The sequence below is a fragment of the Pogona vitticeps genome, chromosome 1 (assembly GCF_051106095.1).
Source record: "Pogona vitticeps strain Pit_001003342236 chromosome 1, PviZW2.1, whole genome shotgun sequence".
In the NCBI taxonomy this organism is placed as follows: Eukaryota; Metazoa; Chordata; class Lepidosauria; order Squamata; family Agamidae; genus Pogona; species Pogona vitticeps.
This window is the reverse complement of record NC_135783.1, coordinates 97,909,951-97,935,229: the sequence shown is the minus strand read 5'-3', so window position 1 is coordinate 97,935,229 and position 25,279 is coordinate 97,909,951. Positions and strand designations below refer to the sequence as shown.

General features: G+C 38.8%; 1 protein-coding gene across 1 annotated transcript in view; it reads left to right on the top strand.

The window, feature by feature from the left end:
* Window positions 1-25,279, top strand: part of PRDM1 (PR/SET domain 1) — a 103,113-nt gene that overhangs the window by 7,234 nt on the left and 70,600 nt on the right. The gene's annotated exons all lie outside the window — the stretch shown is intronic.

The following is a 25,279-nucleotide window of genomic DNA, read 5'->3' as shown; positions in this document are numbered from 1 at the left end:
AATTCAGTGACATCTGAGGTATTTTTGATCCTTTGTTAATTCCAGTATATTGAGTTTGCCAGAACAGTTAGGGTTATTAAGAGGTGATTAGTGAGGCTTGTGTCTTCTGAACCTAGAGAATTTGGGTGCTGTCAAAATCTCTCAACGGAGCAGAGTTAGTATAACTAGAATATGCCATTTTTGCTTGTTGGCATCATGGTTTGCCAAGAAACATGTTTTCTCTTTCTCTGTGGTCCTTGTACAATACAATGGTTGGGATAGAAAAGTAGCCAAATGGCATAATGCTGTAGATACATTAGTACGTTTTTGCACATTTAGTTTTTCCACCAGAAAAGAAACTTTACAAGTCAGGTGGCTAAAACTTCCAGGTACTACCGTATTCATAAATCTTCAAATAATAATGTATTTAAAAGCTTATGTTGTAGGTTTGGCTTTGTGTGAATTCTGAAAGAAAATGCGCCTCTGGGCAACTGAAATGCCCCAGGATTAAACAAGATAAATATTTACAAATATATATCCTTTTATAAAGTGAAAGTTTCATTCTATAGAGATAAAAAATTTAGTTTAAGTGAAAGGAAAAAACTATTTATACATATCTATGTTTTACTTTGAATAAAACTTACTTAATAAAGAAATATATTAATATAGGGTTTTCTTTTATAGCTTTAAGTTTCTGAACAAGAATGATACATTGAAAAGGAATAACACTTTTAAGACTGAACTCCTCCTGGCATTACTGGATGTCTTGAAGGGTGTTGTCATCATGGGCAGAGGGTGATTTCTGGTAATTAAGCACTTTCTACTTCTATCATTGTATTCTGTCATTGTGTGGAAGACATGGGAGCTGCGGGGTTGAAGGAGGAACAATTTAATCACCAAAAATCACTGCCTTTGTGTGACATTGCTGGCAGGAAGAGGGGTTTTTTTTAGTAATAAAGGACTTCCTCCTGCCATTTCAAGGGTCCCACATCTTCATGAAGGAGACTGAAGCCAGATAAATCAGCAGGGCAGAAGTAAGGTTTTCCTTAATTATTCAAAATAGCATCCTAAATGGCCAAGTCCAAGCTACCTAAAAGCATCTCCTTGTTTGAGACTGGAATTAAGATCTTCAGGGGAGGCCTTTCTCTTGGTTCCTCCATCTTCACAGGTTCCGATGGGGACACAGGAGAGGGCCTTCTCAGCTGCTGCTCCCAGACTTTGAAACTCCCTCCCACAGGATGCCCCAAACCCCATCTTTGCTGTCTTTCCTTAAGCAGGCAACGACCTTTCTCTTCAGACAAGCTTTCCCTCAGTGACTGGCTAGCTAAGTGTGATTTTTCAATGGATTGTTATGCATTACTACTCTGACTGGGTCTTTAGTACTACTTGTGTTTCCCATCTTTCAGAGTGGTACTTGTTTGTTCTTTTTTAGCTCTAAATGTTATCTATTAAAGACATAAACCACTGTTGTATACTCATTGTTTTCGGGTTTAAATATTGTCTTTTGATGATGTAAACTGCCTTGAGTCCTTTTTAAGGAGAAAGGTGGGGTAGAAACATTTTAAATAAATAAAATAAAAATAAAGAATATATATCTGTGTAGCCTAGATTCATGAAAACAATGCCTGTACTGCAATGATAGAAGGAATTATGGGTGGGAGGGGAGTGTTCTGAAGTAAAACGTGGATTATTTGCATTTCCACACATTTTTGCAAATGAGGTGATCTTCAAAGATAACTTGTGATATATACGAGTGTTTACATTTGCCAGTTGGCCAGAGAAAGTAAAACATTCCACCTGGAAATGTAATTCAGGACTGAATTTTAATTTTCTTCTGTGTTTGGTACATTATATAAAATCCTCCTTAACTTAAATGGAAACACAGTTCTCAACTCACTCTTGGTTTATATGTAGGTATATATAGAGATGTATCTCAAGATAATAAATTGATCAAACATTTTAACTGATCTAATATTGGTAAATGAGCTTACCCAAGGAAAAGCCAGGTAATAGCTTTACACCCTGCTTTGTCATTCAGAGTGGAAGGAAACAATAGATGCTGTTTGGAATTAGGAGCTGCCCTTCCGACCTCTGTGTTTCTTCAAAGGACTTCAGGTTATACTTATAGTTCTCTCTCTCTCTCTCTCTCTCTCTCTCTCTCTCTCTCTCTCTCTCTCTCTCTCTCTCTCTCTCTCTCTCTCTCTCTCTGTGTGTGTGTGTGTTTTAAGTAAGAATTGTCAAAAAATACAAGAGGCTTAAAATGTAGATATGGTGTGTTTTGTATCCTCATCCCAAAGTTGAAAGTCAATCTGGCTATTAAATTTCCATGTACTGTAATTTATTAAGAAATGGCGACAGCTTTGTCCTTCCTTTTATAATTGCTTTTCTATTTTCTGCTTCTGAAGTTTATTTCTAGTGTGTGTGTTTTAGAAGGCTGAGAGCACCATTTCATTCCGAAGCCATCAAGTAAAAGGGTTGACCTTTGTGGGTAGGAAAAGCCATACACTTTTTCCTCCATTGAGTCTTGGAAAATAAGAGCGGTGGGGTGGGGGACCTAGCAGCATACAGTTTAACAACTCGCTTTTTGTTGTGATCTATAGAAATGGAATTTTCCTGAACATTTCCCCCACTCAGGAAGTGGCTTCCAGAAATACTTCCAGTAAAAGAAAGGGAGAGCGTAGTTATGTCTATTCCATGGGAGCTCATACTGAAATGTTCTTTCAAAAATTATATTTGTTGTATAAAATTCTATGCTGAAAAAAGGTGGAAGATGAGTACAGGTTACAATATGCTCTCTCTCTCTCTCTGTGTGTGTTCTTTAATTTACTATTGTCTACTCCCAAGTGTTGCACAATAAATAATTCATAATGAAGAAAACAACAAACAGGCAAGATATGGTCCTATTGTGGATGGGGTAGTGCTGGACTACAGGTCCAAGAATCAGTCTGTCTGGAGTTTCTGGAAGTGCAATAACATCTGGAGGTATAGGGATGGGAAACAGGACATGAAATCATGAACAGAAGTGGCGGGTATTGTTGGACTCCAATTTGCTGGAGTCTTAGCTGTCAGTGGAAAGGGATCATTGGAACTGTAGTGCAAAAACATCTGGAAGGCCAGAATTTGCCCACATGTGGTCTGCAATTTCTGCAGCTTTGTCTAAAAAATGTATTATCTGCCTTCCAAGAAAATGTTTCTCAAATTAGTTCAGAAATAGACTGTAGTATCATCCCCTACCATCCACACATCACAAAAACCTTCTGAAGGGTGAAATGAAAGTATATATGTGTGTGTCATGTGCTGTCAAGTCAGAACTGACTTATAGCAATGCTAATAGAACTTCCAAGGTAAGTGAGATATTTAAGGAGTGGTTTTACCAGTTCCACCTCCCCATTGAGTTTCCACAGCCAAGCAGCGATTCAGACCCATGTCTCCTGAACTCTAGTCTGTCACTCTATCCAGTACGTCACATTAGGTAAGTGAAAGTATGCTTCATTTTTACAGTCCCAGCAGCTGAAGTCAAGCATTCCTTTTAGTGGGATGAAGCAGGCTTCAGAGCTGCTCCGTCTGCAGTTGATGAATGATGCCATGCTGGTCTTCTGCTACCTTTATTTTCTTATCAGGAGGTGGTGGCCCTTTCCCCCCTGCCAGTGGCAGAGTGTGCTTCCCTGCTGCGTTCTAACCAAGGGCAACTAGAGTTAGAATATATTATTCTTTCTTGGAGCAGCAGGGGAGGTGACAAATTCCCCAGCAGCTCTTGCTTCTCATTCTTGGTGGAAAATGTTCTCTTTGTCGTGATCTTCTTCCTGGGATGATGTGCACCTGTCTGCATTACTCAGGAGAACACTTTATTCATCTTTTCAAATGGGCTGTTGCTTACTCTGTAAGAAATATTTTGGGCTTTCAGTTGCCACTAAACTGTTAGCCTTGCTGTATCTTATGGAGGATGCATGAATTCATTTAGTGCAATATAATTCTTGACATTTGTGTAGCATTTGCAAAGTGTTCAACATATTGTTGTGGATTATTTGGATGTAAACTTTAGAAAAGTCTTGTTAACTCTCATGAGGGTTGAGGTTCAGAGAGAGAGAGAGATTTGCCTTGGGGTCCCTAATGAGTTCATCACACGGCAGAGCTTGTAGCTCAGTCTCGTAACCATTATGCTATTTTTACATTAGCTAAGTAAGTAACTATATGTCTTTAAGTAATATTATGTACTACAGATCTTTATAGCCATGATAGATATGAAGAGAGGAAAGAACACCTTTTTAATGTACATGTTTCTGCTGTAAGAATTTGTGCATTGTAACCATGTTAGGAATATAAAAGGATCTGTTATCCAAAAGTAGTTTGTTGTTGCTGTTGTTTACTTCCAGCAGTCAGTAATAGCCAAGGCCCGGTATAGTTAGAGTGGAGAAAGAGTAAGGGGGAAATGTAGCTTATATTTCTGACCTTTAAACCTTGCTCATTGTTAGCAAGTTTTCACTAAAAGGTGGTCATCACAACCAAGAAACCAATTGCACAGTACTTCCTACCCCCACCCCCTTATTGTCGAGAGTCTATTATCTTGTGTGTGTTTAATCAGTTCAGGATGTAGTAGACTGAAGCGTGATGGGGGAGGTAAGGAGAGAAACTGGGAAAGGGCACTTCACATTCTGAGACTGGCTAATTTTTCAGCAATACATGTGCAATCACAACTAGCAACTGATGAATTTAATTTGCATTGTTCAGAGTGTTTCAGGCTGAAGCAAAACCAGTGGCATCACCACCTTTCAAAGAAATAAATAAATAAACCTAAGGAAGATAGATTATTGCTTTCTTCTTTTCTTACATCTGGAGAAAGAGCCTTATGGTGAATTAGGGTTTGATAGTGCAATGATTTTATTTGATTGATCACAATATTCAGATTGTTCTATATGACTCTATTTAATTTGGAGATCAATAAGGAGAACACCACTGAACACAAAGAACCCTAATACTAATTTTGTAAAATGGCCACTTTTATTTTAATTGTATTTTTTAAATTAGGTTATAGTACATGTTTTTTCTTTCTTGATACAGTGTATGCTTTTTCACAGTATGACCAGAATTTCTTCCCTCCACAAATATTTTGCAAATGGCTTTAAAGGCAATTTAAAACTAAGCTTCTACAGGGTGTTAGGTAATTTTGCTCCACAGAAGCCATTTAGAGTACCACAGGGTACATTGCTTTCTGAAAGCAGCACTAACTTTCTGCTAATTTCAAAGGTGTTTTTTCTCTCTCTTATTATGACTCATTTTTTTTCTAAGTAATTTCCTATAGACCTAGTTCCATTAGACCTAGTTGGAGATGTGAGCCAGTATTAATTTCTTGGTTTAATTTATTATTCTTGGTTGTACTCCATATAAGAAAAAAATATGGTGACGAAAGGTTGAGAAGAAAATCCTTCCACATTAAGCTGAATTACGCTGTACCGCAGGCAAATTTTAGGGAAATTGTTAAAGATTAAGAGAAGCTACAGTGGTGAAATATAATGACCAGCAATTGTAACCAGACAGCATCTTGCCATTATTCAAAGTAGCATAGCTATTGGGCATTCAAAACTTGCTTGCTTGCCATGTAACAAGTAATGTTACAGCAGTCTGAGAATGCCAAAGACTCTGTTAATGATGTTCTTTTTCCCTATATGGAGGAGTTTCAATGCAATGTGGGTGGCATTTATTCATTTAGAAATATTTCATAACCTATTTTATTTTGATAGATTTCAAAGAGGTGTACAACAATAACATAAAACCAATATGCAGTACTGTATTTATTTTAAAAAGTCTATAGACTCAAGTTACTTTTGTTCTTCTGCTTTTCATTTAAAGTAATTTAGTTACTTATTTGTGTTGATCTGTTTCCATTGTGTAATTTTTCACACCGCTAGCACCAAGTGTAGTTGGTGACCATATGAACACCCATTACTCACAGCTAGTACAGAAAAACAGCAAAGTTATACACAGGATCTCAGTGAGTACTGTTTCATAGACAGTAGTTTGTGCTTTTTCATTTCTTGTGTACAAAGTTGCTTGATTTTAAACTAGGGGGAACAGCTGTAGCCTTCCACATGTGTTTTTGAAAGATAATTCCCATCACCCTAGTCAGCCTACTATGAGGGATTCTGGGGACTACAGCCTGAAAACATCCAGACTGTCATTGCCCATTCCTGATTTGAATAAACACTACAATCATTCATATAGTGGTGCCCCGCTTGACAACAATAATCCGTTCTAGGAAAATCGCTGTTAAGCGAAATCGTCGACAAGCAGGAAAAAAAACCATTGGAATGCATTGAAAACAGGTTAATGCATTCCAATGGGGAAATACCTCATCATCCAGCGAAGATCGTCCTTAGAGAACCGCCGATCAGCTGTTTAAAATCGCTGTCTTCTGAAGCTTCTGTCCGGAAAACAGCCATTTTGCAAAGGGAGGGAAGCCATTTTGCAAAGGGAAGCCATTTTGCAGAGCCAGAAAAAACATCGTTTTGCGAACAAATGGTTCACGAAGCAGGCACCTAATGGACGTAAAGCGAGAAAACCCCATAGGAACCATCGTTTTGGAATTACTATAGCGATCACAAAAAACTCATCATCAAGTGATTTTTGTCGTCAAGTGGGGTCGTCGTCAAGGGGAGCACCACTGTACTTTTAAGAAGCTTCAACATTTTGTGAGTGTTTCAAAGCAAAAGCAAAGTGTGCTGCTTATGTACTGCTCCTTAGTCCTTAAAACACTCTCTGGGTGGTTTACAATTTAATTATTCAGGCTACACATTGCACCCCCCCCCCGCCAAGCTGGGTACTCAGTTAACTGACCTCAGAAGAATGGAAGACTGAGTCAACCTCCAGCTAGCTACCTGAGCCCTGGATAGAACTCAGGTAATCAGCTGCAGTACTGTGGTTTAACCACTACACTACTAGGCTCCTTCACCAGCTCACGTTTCAGAAGTTTTCTGACTCTGTGACCTCCACAGTCTCTTCTGTTCAATTTATTATTTCCTTTCAAGAGGTTTCACCTGTGATTAGTCTCATGCATTTCTGGTCATATGAAATTCAGAACAGGACCCCATACCTTTAATAGGAAATTGTATTACAAGTTACAATTGAAGGGCCCTCTTCTAGAACAGTACAAATGTTGCAAGAGTTCTGCCACTCTATGCATTTCCCTCCCGGAGGATCAACATCAAGAGCCCCCTCTCCTTACATTTTGATTCTTCATTTTGCTTGAATTTAAGCCTTCATCTTCACTATGGGATGCTAGTGTTCTCTCTTTCATGTAAAAGGGTGGAGAGAAATAATAGGGAAATGCAACCCATTTCCACTTCTGTACCTGGCATTCCTGAATAAAAGTTAAAGGCATCTCAGACCAAGCTGATTTCTGGACTTTTATCTAGAAAGTACTTAGAAACAAATGAATTTAGGACTAAACCCATTTGCTTGTCCTACCTAGAATTTGCCAGACTTAAAACATTGCTGAATGGTAGATCAACATTTACATAAATCACATTGATACATTTAGTCTACTCTAGTTGGGGCTAGCAATTGGATTTAGGCCTTAAAGATGTTCAGATATGGGCTTTATGTGAATGTTTCTACCTTAAGATGGAAGAGGGATCACTGCCTGTGCCATGGCCCTTGTTACTCCTTCCACATCTGTATCATTAGTATTCTCATCCATATTTAGTCATATTTCTTTTTATTGTTTATTGCAATAAAGCGAGTGTTCTACCAGCTATATTTAATCGTTTCTTTGTATATTGCTGGCATAAAGATAAAGAGTTTGCCGGCCTTTTCTCAATCCCCACGCCTTCATTTCTTATCCAATTATGTGTGATTTCCCCCCCCCCTTTTTTTTACACTGTGAATATAGTGAATCTTTTGGAAAAGCTTTAGGAATAATCTGCACTTTACTCTTGAATCAAAATGCCATATAACAAAGAGTTATTAAAAACTGGGAGTTATCAGTTCCTTTTCTCTTTTCAAGATTTTATTGGAACAAATGTTGTTTAAAAAGTGAGCACTATGTCTGTCTATTCATGTATTCTTTCAAGATGGTTTTTATTGAAAATGATGGTGACTCTGAGGGGTGGGGAGGGTATCATTCTTTGATGTTACCTGGTTATGTCTCTAAGTATCATAGGTTTACATTACCTTTATTGCTTGTTCAGTGATTGGAGGACTGTTGAGAAGTTTCAGCCTCTCTTGTGTAATAATTTCTCTATTTGTGCAGAACGTCAAGCCATCTTGCAGAGGGTGCAGCTGAGAATGTAGGAACCCAAACGGGGATTTCTAAAGTTAAGTAGGTGGGAAAGCCCCTAGTGTCTCTGGTTTTAGAAATAATTTACCACCTACAGTCTACCACTGTCTAATTGAAACCATTCCCATTTATTGTTTATATGTAATCCTTTTTTTCCCCTGAATTGATTAAACAAGTCCTTGATGATAAATTCCAAACTCTTCAGTGTGTGTTTGGTGAATGTACACAGGCACTCCTTTATACATTAGCATACATATTGGTCTCATATCTTTTTAAATAATCAAGAATGACATAATTCAAGGAGTCTTTTTGCCACTTTTCTTCACACCATCTTATCAAAATTCAGTTTCAATGAATGATGGATCTTTGCTCCTGATGAAGAAATGAAGTGTTCCCTTACCTTGTGTTCATGTGCTAATGAAGCAGAAAGTTACTTAAGGGGGTTTCTTTTCACTACAGATTCCAGTTTAGTTATGCACATGCTGTTTTCTTATGTTTCCTACTATGTCTCTGTCTACACTCAAATTGTGGCTTTAATGGATAACAGAGGCAAATCTATCTGCTTGATGACAAGACTATCTGCCTTTCTCAGCTCAGCAGGAACAGCAGTGGCCTGTAATTAGTTAAACAATCTAACTAAATATTTGGTTTCAACTTTTTTCTTTCCTCCCCCACCCCACCCCCACAACAGTTTCTTAGAGCACTTCACCAGCATTTTCACCATTGTGAGTGCCTGCATTTAAATAAACTAAAAGGAGAGTGTGTGTATAAGGTAGAATTGAAAGTCTACCCCAACATAGCTAAAATCCTGTTGCTTAGTGTAGGAACATTCATAACTTTCAGTCTGTTCACAACAGGTAAATAAAGTTTCCCTGCTGCAGTTTTTGGGAGAAGGCATGTACACACACACTGACTTGTTGTGTGTGCGTGCAAACTTCTGCCCCAAGAATTGTGGTGGGGTCTTTTTATTCATGGTTAGGAAGGACTAAAAGTGATGGATTTTCTTATAATAAATAACAGGATTTATCGCAAGGGATAAAGGAACTGGAGTGGGGTAGCATTCCTTCTTATGATATAATACTTTGGATTATAATGGATTGGCATGTCTGAAATTATTCTTGCTTTGTTTATGCTATAATTCTAAAAATATTTATTAGGAAATACGGCTGTTGAACGTAGTGACAGAAATCATGTTATTTAGTGTGGTGAGTCACAACCAAACTAGGCCTGTTTAAATAAATGTTATTTAGTGTGCTAAGTCACAACAAAGTAGGCCTATTTGAATCAATGGAATTTATGGAGGAATTGATTCACTAATTCATTAAGTAACAGGATTCCAGCCCATAAGTCTTTATTTTTGAGTAAATATACATTGCACAAAAACATCCTTGACTCTGATGAATTTCGTATCAAAGGCAGAAAATTCTGCTCTAAGTTGGGTCTTTTGTACCATGCAAAATTTGGATATCTATACTGAAAAAATTAAAATTTGCATCCAGTCGGCAAGTTGATCAGTGGAACCTTGGTACTTCTGTACACACATATGTGCTTGATTTGGCCTGGGATGACATCCGTGAGGGTAGTATTGAACCATTACAACAATCTAAGAGCTATATGGGGATTTGTTTGACCAAAGATCTAAATAAGCATCCGCTTTGCAAAATTAATAGTAGGCTACATCACAATTATTTTATCACAAGCCTCTAAACTGCAAAAGGGTATAACACTAAATGATGCTGAAGCAGCAAGTTACTCAAATTTGACCACATTATTTAGGTTAATAAAAACAAAAGAATGGTGAAAACCTCTTAAAATAATATCTCCACCCTAGGGCTATTGGCACTGAAATGGCAAAGCTACTGAAGTGTAGGCAAATGTAAAAAGATGTACACGGGTGGGATATGGGGGACTCCTACCTTTACTTAAATGCTAATAGAGTCTGAAATAGTGGGGACTAATAAGGAAAGAGGCATTGGTGTTCTGATGGAAAACTCCATGAAAATGTTGACCTAGTGCACAGTTGCTGTAAAAAATATAAATTCCATGTTGGGAATTATTAAGAAAGGATTCAACAGTGAAATTGTCAGTTTCATAGAGATGTTAAAACACTTTAAGCCTTATGTGCAGTTCTGGTCACTTCACCTGGAAAAAAAGGATGTTATAGATTTGTAAGCATTAAGAAAATGAATAGTCCGATTCAGGACAAATAAAAGGAAGTGCTTCATCACACAATTTGTAGTTAAACTGGAATTTACTACTGCAAGGTATAGTGGTGGATATATCTTTTAAAGGGGTCAGATTTTTATGGATAAAACTGTCATGGCAACTAACTCTGTCATGTGCTTGGTTAATGGTGGATGACATAGTGCAGCATATTTGAAAAGGACATAACGAGAAAACATAGCATCTTGGGGAAGCTGATCTATAGAAGTAGCCTTCCAAGATCTAAAAAAGGCAAAATTGCTCACTCTGGCTTTAGATCCTGGGTTAGATCCAAGTTCTTTCCCACCAGCAAGAGTGCTCTCTAAGATGGGTTCTAGTCAGGAAATTCTAGCAGACAGGAAGGGGAGATGCATGATCTTTATTGACTTCCCCCTGCAGCCCACAATGCCACCTGCCATATTGTTATGAATTGTCTCTGAAGCATCCACTGCAGCAGATTTTAAAGGAATTGATGTGATGGAGATTTTTGTAAAACACACCCCCCCCCCCATTTTTTCTGCAAAAATACTCAGTTTTGTGAAACACTTATAATATATACAACCTCATAAGATTTCTTTTCTGTTTTTTTAAAAAATAACTTTCTGTCTTTTCTTCCAGTATCCCCTTTTAGCTGCTCCATTCCATTCCCCTTCACCACTTCCTGAGCTTCATTTTCCTCCCAACGATCAGCTTTTAATAGTTACTGAACATGTTCTGTGCTGATTGGAATTTCTGGAGGAGTTCTGCTAAAAAGAAGGTCTTCCCCAGAAATAATATTCTGACTTCTGCAAACCAAATTTCTCTTTTGTTCATAGATCTTGCTGATGTGACTGCATAACTGAGGGAGGTTGGATAATTAAATCACTGTTAGAATATGTCCCAAAAAAATTGGTGGATTCATAATTTGTCCATGGGTTTTCATGCTGCCATGGTTACAAATAAAGATCATTTTGGAGATAAATTCGCTCTAAGCAGGAAATCCCCTGGGGCAGGTTGGAGGTGAGCTACTTCATCAAAAATGTAATTTTAGATTCGCTTTGCACAAGGTAAACTGTCAAATCCTTCTTTCTGTGTGGAAATCCTTTCATCTGTACAGCGGATGGCTGGGGAATAATTGCATCTTTCTTCATTTGAAAACACAGGTAACAGGCTCAACATTAAGTAGTTTCTAGACATCTCAAAATATGACACTTCCACTGTAAATCTTCTTTCAGGTTGGAAACCAAGTTTACACTTTAATAAGCTGAAATGGAGTGAAAGACAGCATAGTAGGTAACTCAAAGGTAAGAGGACTGAAGAACATTAAGACTTGTTGCAATTTCCTTTTGGTAGAAAGATCTCTGTCAACATAATGGCTTTTGTGCTAGTAGGCTAATTTGAAGAGTTTGTACTTTCTGAGAAATGTTTTCTTTGGGCAGATATTTAATATGAAAGGATATATTAAATGCTTGGTCACACGCAGAACTTTTATCTGTAGCTTTGGCTATGATTATCTGCAGAATCCGAGCAATAGGACTGAGGGGGCAAGGAGTGGCTTGCTAGGTTGTAACTAGATGTGGAAATACAAGATCTGGTGAAAACTGAAGGCAGCAACTTGACTCTGTCAGGAATAAAGAAACTGATATTGCCATTGGCAAGTGAAAATAGTCCTTAACTGATGTAGGTGTAAATTATGTGAAGAAAAATGATATAGTCATAGACAAGGAATAAACTTGTGCTGCTACTTGGAAGCAGCATTTACAGCGTAAGCTACATCTCTTCTTGCTTATCAAAGAACTGCACTTGGATTTGGGAATATTGCTATTTGTAGAATTAGCAGAACCATTGACAGTCTTACAGACCATGAATGGGGCCTAGATGTCATGTGGCCTAGTTGAACTTGTGCTCAGGCAAAGCTACAGAAACCCTATGATACCCAATACTGTAATGGTGTTTCGTTTTCTCTGCTCTTTCATTGTAATGTGCATTATTTGGCATGTTGTTGCTGTTGTCTTCAGATATGGATCTCCACGGTCTACTTCAGGACTGTGTGAGGGACATTTTCCACACTAGTATTTTATGTTGCTCTGTTTGTGCATGTTGACCCAATTCAAACAGGGCTGTGTGGTTGGCCAGCCACCTTAAGCTGCAGATAGTGAGGAACAGATAGTGGTGTCAAGATACTGAAGGACTAGGATGGATGTGAGGTGCAGCTGTAATAAACCCCCTAAACTAGCCTTTATTTATTTATTTATTTATTTATCTATTTATTTATTTATTTATTTATTTATTTATTTATTTATTTATTTATTTATTTATTTATCTCACTCACTCACTCACTCACTCACTCACTCACTCTATTTATACCCCGCCTATCTGGTAAAAACGACCACTCTAGGTGGCTTCCAGACAGATAAAAATATAAATGCATATACATATAACAAAAAATAAGAGTATCCTTGAATAAACAATAAACAATAGGCTGTGTCTTTCACATGAGCCTACTTGCCTCTTGTGAAATACACAGTCTTGGGTTTGGTTTGGTTTGTTTTTTCTGTTTTTGTTTTTTGAAGGACGATTAAATGACCAGGTGGTTGGAATCTGTACATGGAAGAAGGAGGGGCAGCATTTTGCCTCAAAAAGCAAAATGTTTCAGGCTAACTCTGAACTCAAAATAGTTTTCATTCATTTTATCTTGATGGTTTTTATCTTCAAAAAACTGGAACCTTGCTTTTATATACAGCTGTTCTCCATATGAGATATCTACTTCATCTAATAACAGCAATTGGACTTTTAGTTTGTCTGCTTCTTTCATTGACTTCAGTTAAAATCGACAAAAGGACAAGTAGTGATGGCTGGCGCTGCCCTCATGTCCTTTAAAGGAATATAAGAATTACTTCAACCCTCTCAGCTTTTGAGGCACCTCTGGCTTTGTTTGTTTAGAACTAGTTTTCAGATGAAGAGGTTGTCTTTTTGCCTTTTCCCCTCTCTCAGTAAATGGAAGAAGTTCTTGTTACTTGGCTGCTTCCTAAACAAGTGAAAGATAAGATTTACTGTAACTGGAGCTAATAAAAACCAATCATGTTTGTGTTTGTGTGTGTATACGTTTGTGTTAATTACTTAGTTCTTTCTGAATTGACTGTTACTACTGTGACTTTACTGACCTCACCTTCTATCGGTTTCTCTATGCATCAGCCACCCCTAAGCGAAATGAATCATTTTGAATCAGCCTATGTTTAGCTCAAAGGGTACCGGACCTTGTACAACTGTCCTTTCAGGCCACAGTGATGAATAGTGCAGCAGCTCAACGCAAACCACTTTTGAACTCCGAAGGTCATTTGGAAGCACACATCCTCTCTTTACGAAGAGCCCCCGGAAGGGATGTTGATTTAGTGACATCTTGCAAGGTTTGACCCTGATGATCAGCTCTTAGAATATTATAGCAAGAGTGAAATTAGCATAGGGTCACTGGGTTTAAATGTGAGAGAACAATTGTTGAAGTTTGTAAATTATCCTTAAGCTTAACAATGCTGATTGGTCTTGGCAGGTGTTAAGGGTTATTTTGGATTACCCATGTCATGTCTAAAGCAGTGTCTTCATGTGTTGACTCTTCCACTGTACAGAGAATTTGTCTAATGGGACAGCAATAAACCTATGAAATTCTCTTACAACATGAGTTCTGAAAGTGTCTAGTAGAAAAGGGTTGGGGTAGTATATTCTGCTTGCAAAGCTGTAAATCTGAACAAATTAGTCTTTTTATTAGAGAATTATACCATACTGTGAAACCAACTCCTTCCTTAACATCCTCCAAATCTTTCCTGAAAATTTATTTTCTTGTGAAACCTCTAAACACCCTTCTTGTATCAAGTTTTTTAAAACAAAGCTGGAGTATGCATAACTGAAATAATTGCATATTTCCTGTTGCATCTGCCATTGCATCCAAGAACTTCTGTTGTGGTTTCTGTTCCACTTGTGTCTTCGTGGTCCTAAATTCCACCGTAATAGAGATCTATTGGTTTTGTTCTTTGTCAAGTACCATATAGTATATGATGTAGTAGTGGTGGTAATGGATGGGTGGTATTTAACATAGAGGCTTGAATGTTTCAATCTATGGAGAGGCGTCTCTGTATTTAATCTTTTTGTATAAGAAGGAGGAAGAGTCTGACTATGCTCTTCATACATACATTATCTCTGTAAACATATTGTCTTTTGAAGAGTGATACTAAATTATTGATTGTTATTAAGGATAATTTCATTTAAAATATTATTACGGTACTTTACAGATAAACATGATTTAATGCTGTATATAATACTGTCAGAATTATGCATGTTATATAACTCTTATCAGTCAGAACTGCCTTCACTAGCCATCTTCCATGTATAATCTTTCAATCTGCAGTTAAGATCTTGGCAATGAATTACTTTCAAACAAGCAGTACATTCTGTGTGTGTTCTAAAGTGTTAAAATCCCTAGTACTATGTGCAGACGTGTATGGTTGAATCAATATTCCTAGCTCTGTTAAAAGAAGATCTCAAGTGTGCACAAGTAGTCAGCAGTGTGCTACCAGAACAATCATTTACAGAAGTTACTGCCATTTTATTGCCTGATTCCACTACCACCTCTGTCGCATATGCTTTTGACTTGTTCATTGTGATACTCAGAATATTCACTCAGCTTATGTGACTTCCACTACCCCTACCCAAGGCCAGGCAGGTGTTCTCGACCATAGGCTTCATGGACTTCAGATTGCTAGAACTTGTCTTTATTAGAATCAGGGAGTGGGGTGCACACCATTAAGTTGGGTGTCCTGAACCCCCATACCAGCACTCTACACAGAGAGGCTTAGTTTCCTTCACTAGCCCCCCCCCGTTGCCCACTGTCCTTTTACTAAGCCTCAAGTCCCTTCACTAAAACAGCTAAGTCTCCAGTCTGAGTCTGAGGTCAGGATTGCAGCACTAACACCAGCCATCCAGTGCCCTTCAGGGAGGGCCTGTTATGCTGGGCCAATGGAAGCCCCCAAGTCTTAGCAGCTTGTCCTGCTCCCTGAGCAGCTGTTGCGTTCATTAGTCATGTGTCTTCCTGTCAGTGCCTCTTCTGTGTGGCCATAAGTCTGCAAGGTCAGGGCTAGGCCGGGCACCTCTACCTCCATTGTGGGGACCTGTCACAACTGGTGCTTCTCCTCCACGTCTGTTCATGGGTCATGGATCAGCAGCAGTTAGTTTTGACCGAGGGAATAGAACAGTGGTTCCCAACTTTGGATAGTGCCGGTGTTTTTGGACTGCAACTCCCAGAAACCCCTGCCAGAACAGCTGTTGGGAATTCCATCCAAGAACACCTGGATGACCCAATGTTGGGAACCACTGGCCTAGAATATAGGGGTGGACTCCTCTGAGGCCTCTGTTCAGTCCTCTGTCTCCATGTCTGAGGCCAAGGAGACTCCCTGCTTATCCTCATCCTTCCCTTTTAAATTTGGCTGGTGCCATCCTGTCCGGCCTCCAGCTAAGTTTTAGATGATTTAATTTACAAACTGAGAGTTTATGTTGGCTGTTAAAATTCCAATACCTGAAATAACTAGCAGTGCAATCTTACATTTGTCTACATGAAAGTAAGAGTCTTTGTCTGATTACACTGGAAAGGTCCCCTTTGCAGGGAGCAATCTGTCTTAAAGTGACCCTTCTGCCTGTCAGGGAATTACAGCTGTGGGACTGAGTCTGAAAAATATTTGTCCTATAGCTGGACCAGAACGGTCCGGTCTGGGCACAGATCAGGTTGAGGTTGGAGCACATGTCCCTGTACATTGTGTGATAACTGGCAAATAGAGCACACTGGACTGTTTCCCAAACAATCCAAACTGCAATCTGTTTCCCCACGTGATCACTCCATTCGTTTCATAGAATTAAATGAGATCGAGACCCAAAGCAGCAGTTACAACATTGCAGCCTAACAGTTCCGGACTGTACATGTCTACAGGTTCAGTGGAGCTTACTCTCAGAAAGGACTGTGCTTTTCAAAGATCTCACTGTTTCCCAACTGCTGGGGATTTCTGAGGACTTGTCACAGTCAGGCATTCCTTTATGACAAGTACCAAGGGAAATCACCTGCCTCCTGTGACAGGCAATTTCACTGCAGGTAACATAGGTAATTTCACTAGACAGAAATGCCTAGCTTAAAGAGCTTCTCAGAGCCCAGTAGTTAGGAAATAGTGAACTCTGAAGAGCTGGACAACAGAGCAGGTGGTTCTTCTGAATCATGAGGGGAGGGACGGTGTGAATTGGCAGGCTTCACACCTCGCATCATGAGGTGTGATTGTATCACTTTACCTAATGGCAGGGCTGGTCCTAGTGGGCTTCTGAAACTGTCCTCCATGACCTCCATGTGTATATTGTAAAACTTTAGATGGGTTCTTATTGCAGGCATTTCTAGCTAAAGGGTTAAATTGTCAATATAAAACTGACAGGAATTGCCGACTACGGGGTACTTTGATTCCAAAGCATGAGGCAGATATCTGGAAGTTGAGTCATGGCAACTGGACTTCTTTCTTGTTAGGTTGAACTGTTTCGCGACTCATCTAAGCAGCTTCTTCAGTCTGAGGAGAGTTGGTAGGAGAAGCCTGATATATCCTCCATGTTGGTTTCACTTCTCCCTGGTCTGAATAGGCTCCTTAGAAGGACAAAGGACTGGGGGTGAGTCATTCTCCAAAGAATGAGACAAAAAACTTCATTTGAAATGAATGTGACTTGCTGCTGAATAAATAAATATGTTTAGGGTCATAATGCACATCTCATATTTGTTTAGGGTATATATTTAATAGGCCACTAAAATGTTAGACATTATCCTGTTGAAAAAATAAAGCTAAATAAAATCCTGAAAAAAGTAGAGTACTCAGATTTCTAAGAGATAAATGTCTTCCAGTCATATGACAGATTTGGAGTATTTGCAAAAAAATAAAAAAAATCATGACTTTATCCTGAGTTGCTCTGAGAGTGGAGATAGTAAATCTCCTGTTCTGTATTTGGCATATTTCACGTCGTTTGCCTTAGAGATTGCCAATGAATGTTCAAAGTAGATTTGAGCATAGAGTGTCTAGCATCTTAACTTAGAGGATGAACTCTAGCCCAGTGGTAGGGAATCTGCTGTGCAAGCAAAAGGTCTCCGTTTCAGCCCTCAGCCTTTCCAGACATAGCTAGGAAAAAATTCTGCCTAAAACCTTGGCATGCCAGGGCTGATTGCTGCTGAAATTGTTGGGCTAGACTGAGTGGCCATCTGACTCAGAATCGTCTATAAGGCAGCTGCTTGTGCTCCTGTGTTACCTTTTTTTTAAATACAACTTTCTTAGACCAATCACCACCTGTTAATCTTAACCATTTGTGTATGAAACAGAAGTGTATATATTTACTGTGATTCATCTTCACTAAATTCATCTTCAGAAATACTGATAGGGGGGAAAGGAAATTAAGTAGGAGGCAGGTAATAAGCAGATAAGCAAACAGTTCATCACATCTGTAAATAAAGAGGTGGACATGAAATTCTAATAGGATCAGACTGACGAAGCTAAGCAAGAGACATCCTTGAACAGCAGTAGAAGTAATTTCAAAGAATGCAGTGTTCACATCTAAACTGATTTATCAATATTACTCTTGTAGTTTTTCAAAGGCTCGAATCTTATTTCATAGATGAGCCTCCCATGCCCACCTCATGTGGACTTCTTAAAACTGTTTCAGTTCTCATTAAACTGATTTACTGGACTCACAGGCTCTGTTCAGCTTCAGTTTCTTCCTACTTTGTTTAAAATTCGGGAAGTGCTGGGGAGGAGGGGACAGGACACTAATGGCTGCACTTGTGCAAATGGAGTGACAGCTGATTTATTGCAAAGGTTATAAAGGAGAAGTATTAAGTGTGTTCCATTCAGCTTGGCAAATCCTGCACAATGTCCAACAAACCCCCAAGAGCACCATTTGGTTAAAAAAAAGAGAGAGAGAAGGAAGAAAGAAAGAAAGAAAGAAAGAAAGAAAGAAAAGAAAGAACTAGAAGATGACAAAGGGGAAGAAAACTTCCACCAAAGATGTGCTCTTTGTCTTTTGAGCAATAATTAAGACTGTAAATCACAGGCAACATAAAACAACTCTATCCGACAGAACATGGACAGTCCTGCAGTTTTTGCTGTGCTTGTGTGATCAGTTTCAATACCTACACTGAAGCACTAATGGGAGGGCAAACTTCAAAGAGAATTTTTGGCATGAAGGAGAGGCCTTGAGACCATTACACGGATAAAGCAGTAAAATAGACTCCTCCATGCAAATTGGACCGGGGGGGGGGGATAAAAATTTGAAAGGTTTATGTTAACTAAGAGATTTTCTGTCTCTAAAGCACATAGTAAGTTCTGTGTTCTTTATGGTAATCTAATATTAAAATAGCTTTATTAGTATAAAAAATTGAGAAGCAAAGCTGTGTTAGTCACCTTCAGAATTAAGTAGATTGATAAATAGATTTATATTTTATAAAGCAGTTCATTATTTTAACCATGTTACATCAGCAAGGTTTTTCCTTTAGAGGGGGAAATTCCTGGCCCATTTAAAAGCACTTGGTCTACTGTATCAAAAATTACACACTATTATTTTAAAATCAGTTATGTATTGTGCTGCAAACAAAGAACAAGCAAACCAAGTTTGGAGTAATTAATTCAGAAGTCATGTGTTTTTCCAGAATGGCATTAGAAGTAATCTCTCTCTTGTCAGGTTGTCCATTGTTTCTAATTTCTTCAAACACTTGGAATCTGCACCAAACATGGCTTTTGACATAATGGATAATACGGCTGTTGAGGTTAGTTTTGTTTCAAATGGAACGTTCCATTGTAACAAAGACATCCTCTGCTTTATTTCATTGTACAGTATGTTAAGTGTTGGTGGGGATGGGGTGGGGAGCCAATTATATAGAAGCAAGTAACTTAAAAATCTGGAATGATTTATGGTTACAGCATGAAATCTGTGTGGTGTTCACCACATGCATGCACATACGTATAAACACCCTGCTTGGAATATTGCAGTGACTCCCACTAAGAGCTTCGTAGCTCTAACAGCTACAAAACAATACTCAACAATAGTATTGGAATAATACAGTGGGATACCTAGTTACATATTTTATATGCATAATAGAAATGGGTCTGCCTGTTTTTAAAGGAAATATTGTATAAGGACCATGAATGTGCCGGAGACCCATAGTCTTCCTTCCCTTCACTGCTTCCATAACATATGCTAATTTCTCCTATTCTTACTTTGTAGCCTTGTTCTTGTAGCAGTGGCTCCTTGTAGCCTTTAAAACTGGTTTGTGTATTTTGAGGATGTGACTTGGTATTTAACACTAAAAGCAGTTTGCTCCATTCTGATTTTTCAGCAGACTGTGGCTAGAAGAAACAAGGACGCAAAGAAAAAAATTGTGTACAGCAGGGAGGGAGAAAGGAGCATAGTTTGAGTACATGGTGTGTATCCATTTTTCTGCAGGGCAAAACTTCCTGTTTCTCTGTCAGTTTTAGGAGCCCCATCCCCCCTTCCTCAGTGTAGCTGCCCTTGTTTCACCCCACAAGAGTGTCAAGAGGTGACAAGCTGGGCCACAGTCAGAAATGGATAGTCCATTGTGACATGGTGAACAAGGAAGTTGCAGCCACATTGCCCAGCATTTTGGAACACCAGCCCATTAAATTAGAGGCCCTGGCATTTGCAGTGAATCAGAACTGGGCCTCTTTCCTATACCTGGACAGTTGGAGCATGATCATCTGGATTATGCCAATGTGTCCTCTGTTCCCTACTGTGATGATGCAGAGAGTATTCCATTTTAATTCTTTACTTGAAAAAACTAAAAAAGGAAAATAAAAGGAAGTCACATGTTTTGTTTAAACTACCTACATCTCTATTTGTGGAGGAAATAGAATCTTGGGAGTTATTGGCAGGGAAAGCCCAAATTCGTTTCCTGTGGTTCCAACACTTTGCCAAAATGTAGTGATCACGATGACGACGAGACAGTCATAACAAATGGATCACTGTTTATAACAAGAACATAGGATACTGACTTGTACTTGAGTCAGACCATTAGCCCATCTCATCCAGTATTTCCAACACTCACTGGCAGCAGCTCTCCTGAACCTCAGGCAGGATCCAAGTGCAAATCAGGTTTGTCCTAGGTTTGTTTACGAACTGTTGGCTGAATAGGTCACTAATGTGGAACATCTGACAAGGAAGTTGGAGTCTGGAAATTGATTCCCCACTAGACATGGGCTATTTGTATTCATATCCCAGTACAACGCTGGGTCCTTTATTGTCATCAACATGCCAGTCCAGAAAGGAGCCCAACTGGCGCTTCCTCACCTCCCTGCAGCGCTGACCACTCCTCAGCTGAAGGGGGAGACTCCCTGTCCCGCCTCCTCACTGGAGTGGTTGGCTGCTCAGGGAGCAGAAGAGGTGCTGGCTGGACTGTTTCCTGGATTGGCGCAATGACAACGCAGAACCGCAGCGCTGTGTGGCGACCAGTGAGTGGACTGACCAGTTCTGGGGGAAGGTAATGGGCCTCTGTGGCACCTGTGGTGCTATGATTTCTACTTGTATCCTCAGGAATATGAATATAAATAGCCCATGTCTATTCTCCACCATGCCTCCATAGAGAAGAGCCAAACTGTGTGGCCTTGGACAAGCTGCACAGTCCCCGAGAACCCCCAGAAGAAGCAGATGCTAAACCATTTCTGAGTAAGCCCCAAGAAGGTTGCCCCTAAGTCACAATCCATTATTTATTATTGCCAGCCTCTTAATTTATTATTAACTTCTGAAATTAAATGAGATCAGTGTGTTCAGACTGGTATTGTAGCTATTAGTCACATTTTTTTTCTTTTTTAGGTTATAATCTTTATAGAATTTAACTGAAAACATTGATTTCAACTAGATAAATTGAAAAATGAAATACATTTAAAGATCTTACACAACTGTGGACAAAATCTGATCTCATTTCACATTACCTATGAATGAGTCTTAGCTTTTCACATTCACACACACACAGTTGTTTTCAAACCTCATTTTGCAAGAATAATGATTTTATAATAGGGACTAATATAATAACTACACATTGTTTCCAGCTCTTGGTGATCCCTTCCCTGTTTTTCTAGGTACAGCATAGCATACTCAGAAGTGGTTCACTGTTACCTTCATTTGGAGGCACTCTGCAACTGTAGAACTTGCCCAGGACCTCACAAGCTGGCTCTTCTCGTACAAAGCATAGTGGAGAATTAGTCTCCTAGATGCTCCAGCTCACTGAGCTATTTAGCCAACTAGGGACTAATATAGAAACATAATATACTAATATAGAAACATAATGGTTTTGTGCATTTTAAGAAGAGATTTTAAATGTGCCATTTTGGTAGTGAATATAAATTTCCATTAAGAAGCAGAAGAGGCCTAGAAACAAGAATTCTAGAATATTTACCTGCAGCAGTAGTGTTAGGTTGTTAAAAAGCCATTATATGCTTTCTGATTTCACAGTTGCTAATCTTGGTGGCATTTAATGCAAGTGCAATTTTCGTACCTCTATTATGAGTCTTCTAGGTTCCACTTAACCAGTAGAGCTTGAAGTCTTCAGAGCTCTTCATGCAAAATCAAAAAAGCCAATGAACTCAGTGGGTGTGGATGTGTTTTATCACCTGAACAATGATCAGTTTAACAAGAAAGATAATTCTTTCTATCATTAGTGATATACAGTGAATACTGAGTAGATTCTATTTGTTGAAAGCTGGAAGAAGTTCCATGTTCTTTCTACAGTGGAAATAAGCACATTCCCATTGCACTTTCTTATAATCTGTTTGACAGAAGCTTATCAAGCCAGTATTTAACCCATGTCAATGGAAATCAAGAAATGTTTTCAGTTCTCCAACCAAATCCCCTTTCCAATGAAATCTCCATACTGTTTGCTCTCTTCCTGTCTTTGTACTTACCATCCCTCAAGCAAGCTCTTTCTCCTTTCCTGTTCTCCTCTCATTGCCTTAAGGCATCTAAATGCAGCGATTATTATCTGCTTAAGGCTTTCTTATCTTGCTGTGTGTTCTGCTTAATGGCAGGCCCATTGTCTTCAGCTCAGATACATTAATGAAGGAACCAGGGCAGCAGTCTGATGTCATAGGTAGCTGAAAGGTGACCTCCGTGGAGTGATTTCCCTCTCTCCGCCCCTTTCTAAGACTTTTCCAACTAGTCCAGTAGAAGGTTATTGGTTTAAGTAGTCTTTAAAAAAGTTTTCTGGGCTGCATTTGTGTGTCTGGTAAAAGGATTGAGGAAGCTCATAAATATCCTGCTTAAAAGATGTACTCTGCTTCTGTTCTACTTTCTCGCAAGATAAAGACTCTCATCCGCTTGGGAGCAGCTCAGTGTGAAAGTGGTCTGCCCTTATTCACACCTGTGGCAGCTGCCGGTCCCTTATATGCCACAGCCAATGTCTTGACCTGCGTAGAAAGCACTGGGGGTTTCACTGCTGTAGAGATTAAAGCTGCAGTCCTATCAGCCCGTAACCTGAGAGTAAATTCTCCTGAATTCAGAGGTGCTTGCTACTAAATAGCCATGTTTTGGGTTGCACTGTAAATGTGGAAGTTCAGATCACATCAGACCTTTAAGTAGCGAGACACTTTCCGTTTCATGTAGCACCTTTCCCCTACCTTTGGTAAAACCTTCTCAGAAAGAAAGATTTAAAAAATCTGAGTAATGAAAACCTGTATGATTTCCTTATTCATTTATCCATCTTGAAATGGAGGTTTGAGGTCACTGTTTACCTGAGGCTATCAGAGTATATAATCTGGCATTATATGACAGTGCCTTCTTCCGGAACATATGTTGCCTTGTTTCTTATACTTCAGTAGTACTTAAATAAAATTTTATTCTCTTATTTGTAAATGTACATTGAGGGATATCCGATCAACACCATCCCATTCTCTGATATTTTTAGGATCAAAGTCTGAAATGTAGGAGCAGGCCTTCCTGATAGCAAATATTAGGTAGCTGATGCAGAGATACTGATGGCTTTAAAGCACAACATTATTTAAAGTCTTTAAGCAGCAGCTCTAAAACATGCATGGTAATGAAAAAGAAAACTCTGCTTCTGGATACATCTGATTAGTATGTCCCAAAGCCATAATAATGAATCACAACATTTGGGTTGTTAAATTGGCAGCATCCCATTCCCTGAGATTTGTGGTTCGAAGTCAAAGACCCAGAGAATAGATCCAAAAAAACTGAGATGTTTCAGTACATTTCTGAAAATATTATTAACCCAGTTATTTTTAATCCTTATTGTAGCCTAAATGGAATATTACTTTAGCTCATATGAAACAACATGATTTTCATAATATAAACTTTACAGAACTTACTGTTGTACGCTGCTTTCCTTATTTAAAAGACTGTTTGTATTCATACCATCAAATATTATTTCACTTCCATGGTTGGAAAACTTCTCAATGCATTAAAAAAAAACGTAAAGGTTCCCCTTGACAATTTTGTCCAGTCGTGTCCGACTCTAGGTGGCGGTGCTCACCTCTGTTTCCAAACCATAGAGCTAGCGTTTGTCCGCAGACAATTCTCTGTGGTCACGTGGCCAGCGTGACTAGACACGGAACGCCGTTTACCTTCCCACTGAGGTGGTACCTATTTATCTACTCGCATTTTTGCATTTTGCATGCTTTCGAACCGCTAGGTTGGCGGTAGCTGGGACAAGTGACAGGGGCTCACTCCGTTGCTTGGATTCGATCTTACGACTGCAGATCTTCTGACCTTGCAGCACAGAGGCTTTAGTGGTTTAAACTCAATGCATTAAATGAAACAAAAAACAGTCAAGTCCATGTGAGTTGGAACAAAGAAACAGAAGTGATACTACTTGAAACTGAATGAAAGTGGGTATCAAGAGTATCAAGAGTAGAACTATGAACACTTGTTTGTGTTTTGTACACATTTTCTATCACAAACTTTTTGCCTTTGAAGCAAGACTTTGAATTCATGCATTACTCTGTAAGTGTTCTATGAAAATGAATGAGTACTTTATTTTATAATCTCTATGTACTTTATTTAAAAATGCATATTTATACAGTGGACTCTTGACTTACAGACGGCTTGACTTACAGACTTTTTGAGTTACAGACTTCTCTGGCCGCAAAATTTAGGTTTGACTTGCAGCCTGAGAATTGACTTACAGCCTGAGAATTGACCAAAAAAAAAACCAAAATGGAACAAAAATGGCCTGTTACGGGATTAATCGGTTTTCAATGCACTGTAGGTCAATGGAGACTTGACCTACAGACTTTTTGACTTGAGAACCGCCTTCCAATATGGATTAAGTTCTCAAGTCAAGACCCCACTGTATTTATATTTATGATTTGATTATGTAACTTAATCATACAATTTACTGAAAAAGAACCATTAAAATAATATGCTAGTTTCTGTAATTGTTCATATCATAACATGATAAATTGCTATAGCAAACATTACTCTGCCATTCCATCAAAAATAGCAGTCATGGGGCCCAAGAAGAAGAAGTACCTGTATAGTCCAGGAGTAAAAACAAAATTCTGAGTTAATAATTTTATTGAATCGCTGGAAACGTAAAAGTAAGGCAAACTTTTTGAGTTCTCCAGAACTCTTCTTCAAGTCATGGAACGAGTTTGATACTAGTTTTACTGCATGGTTTCAGTTATCTACTACCAAACCATCCCTCATAATAGTTCAGAATTTGCAGATGAATTTTCAGTTTCTTTGTCTCTGATTAGATAAAGCTATATTAGCTACAAAGTAAGTTTTGTTTAGAATTGTTTTTCATCTACATGAATACTCCTGACT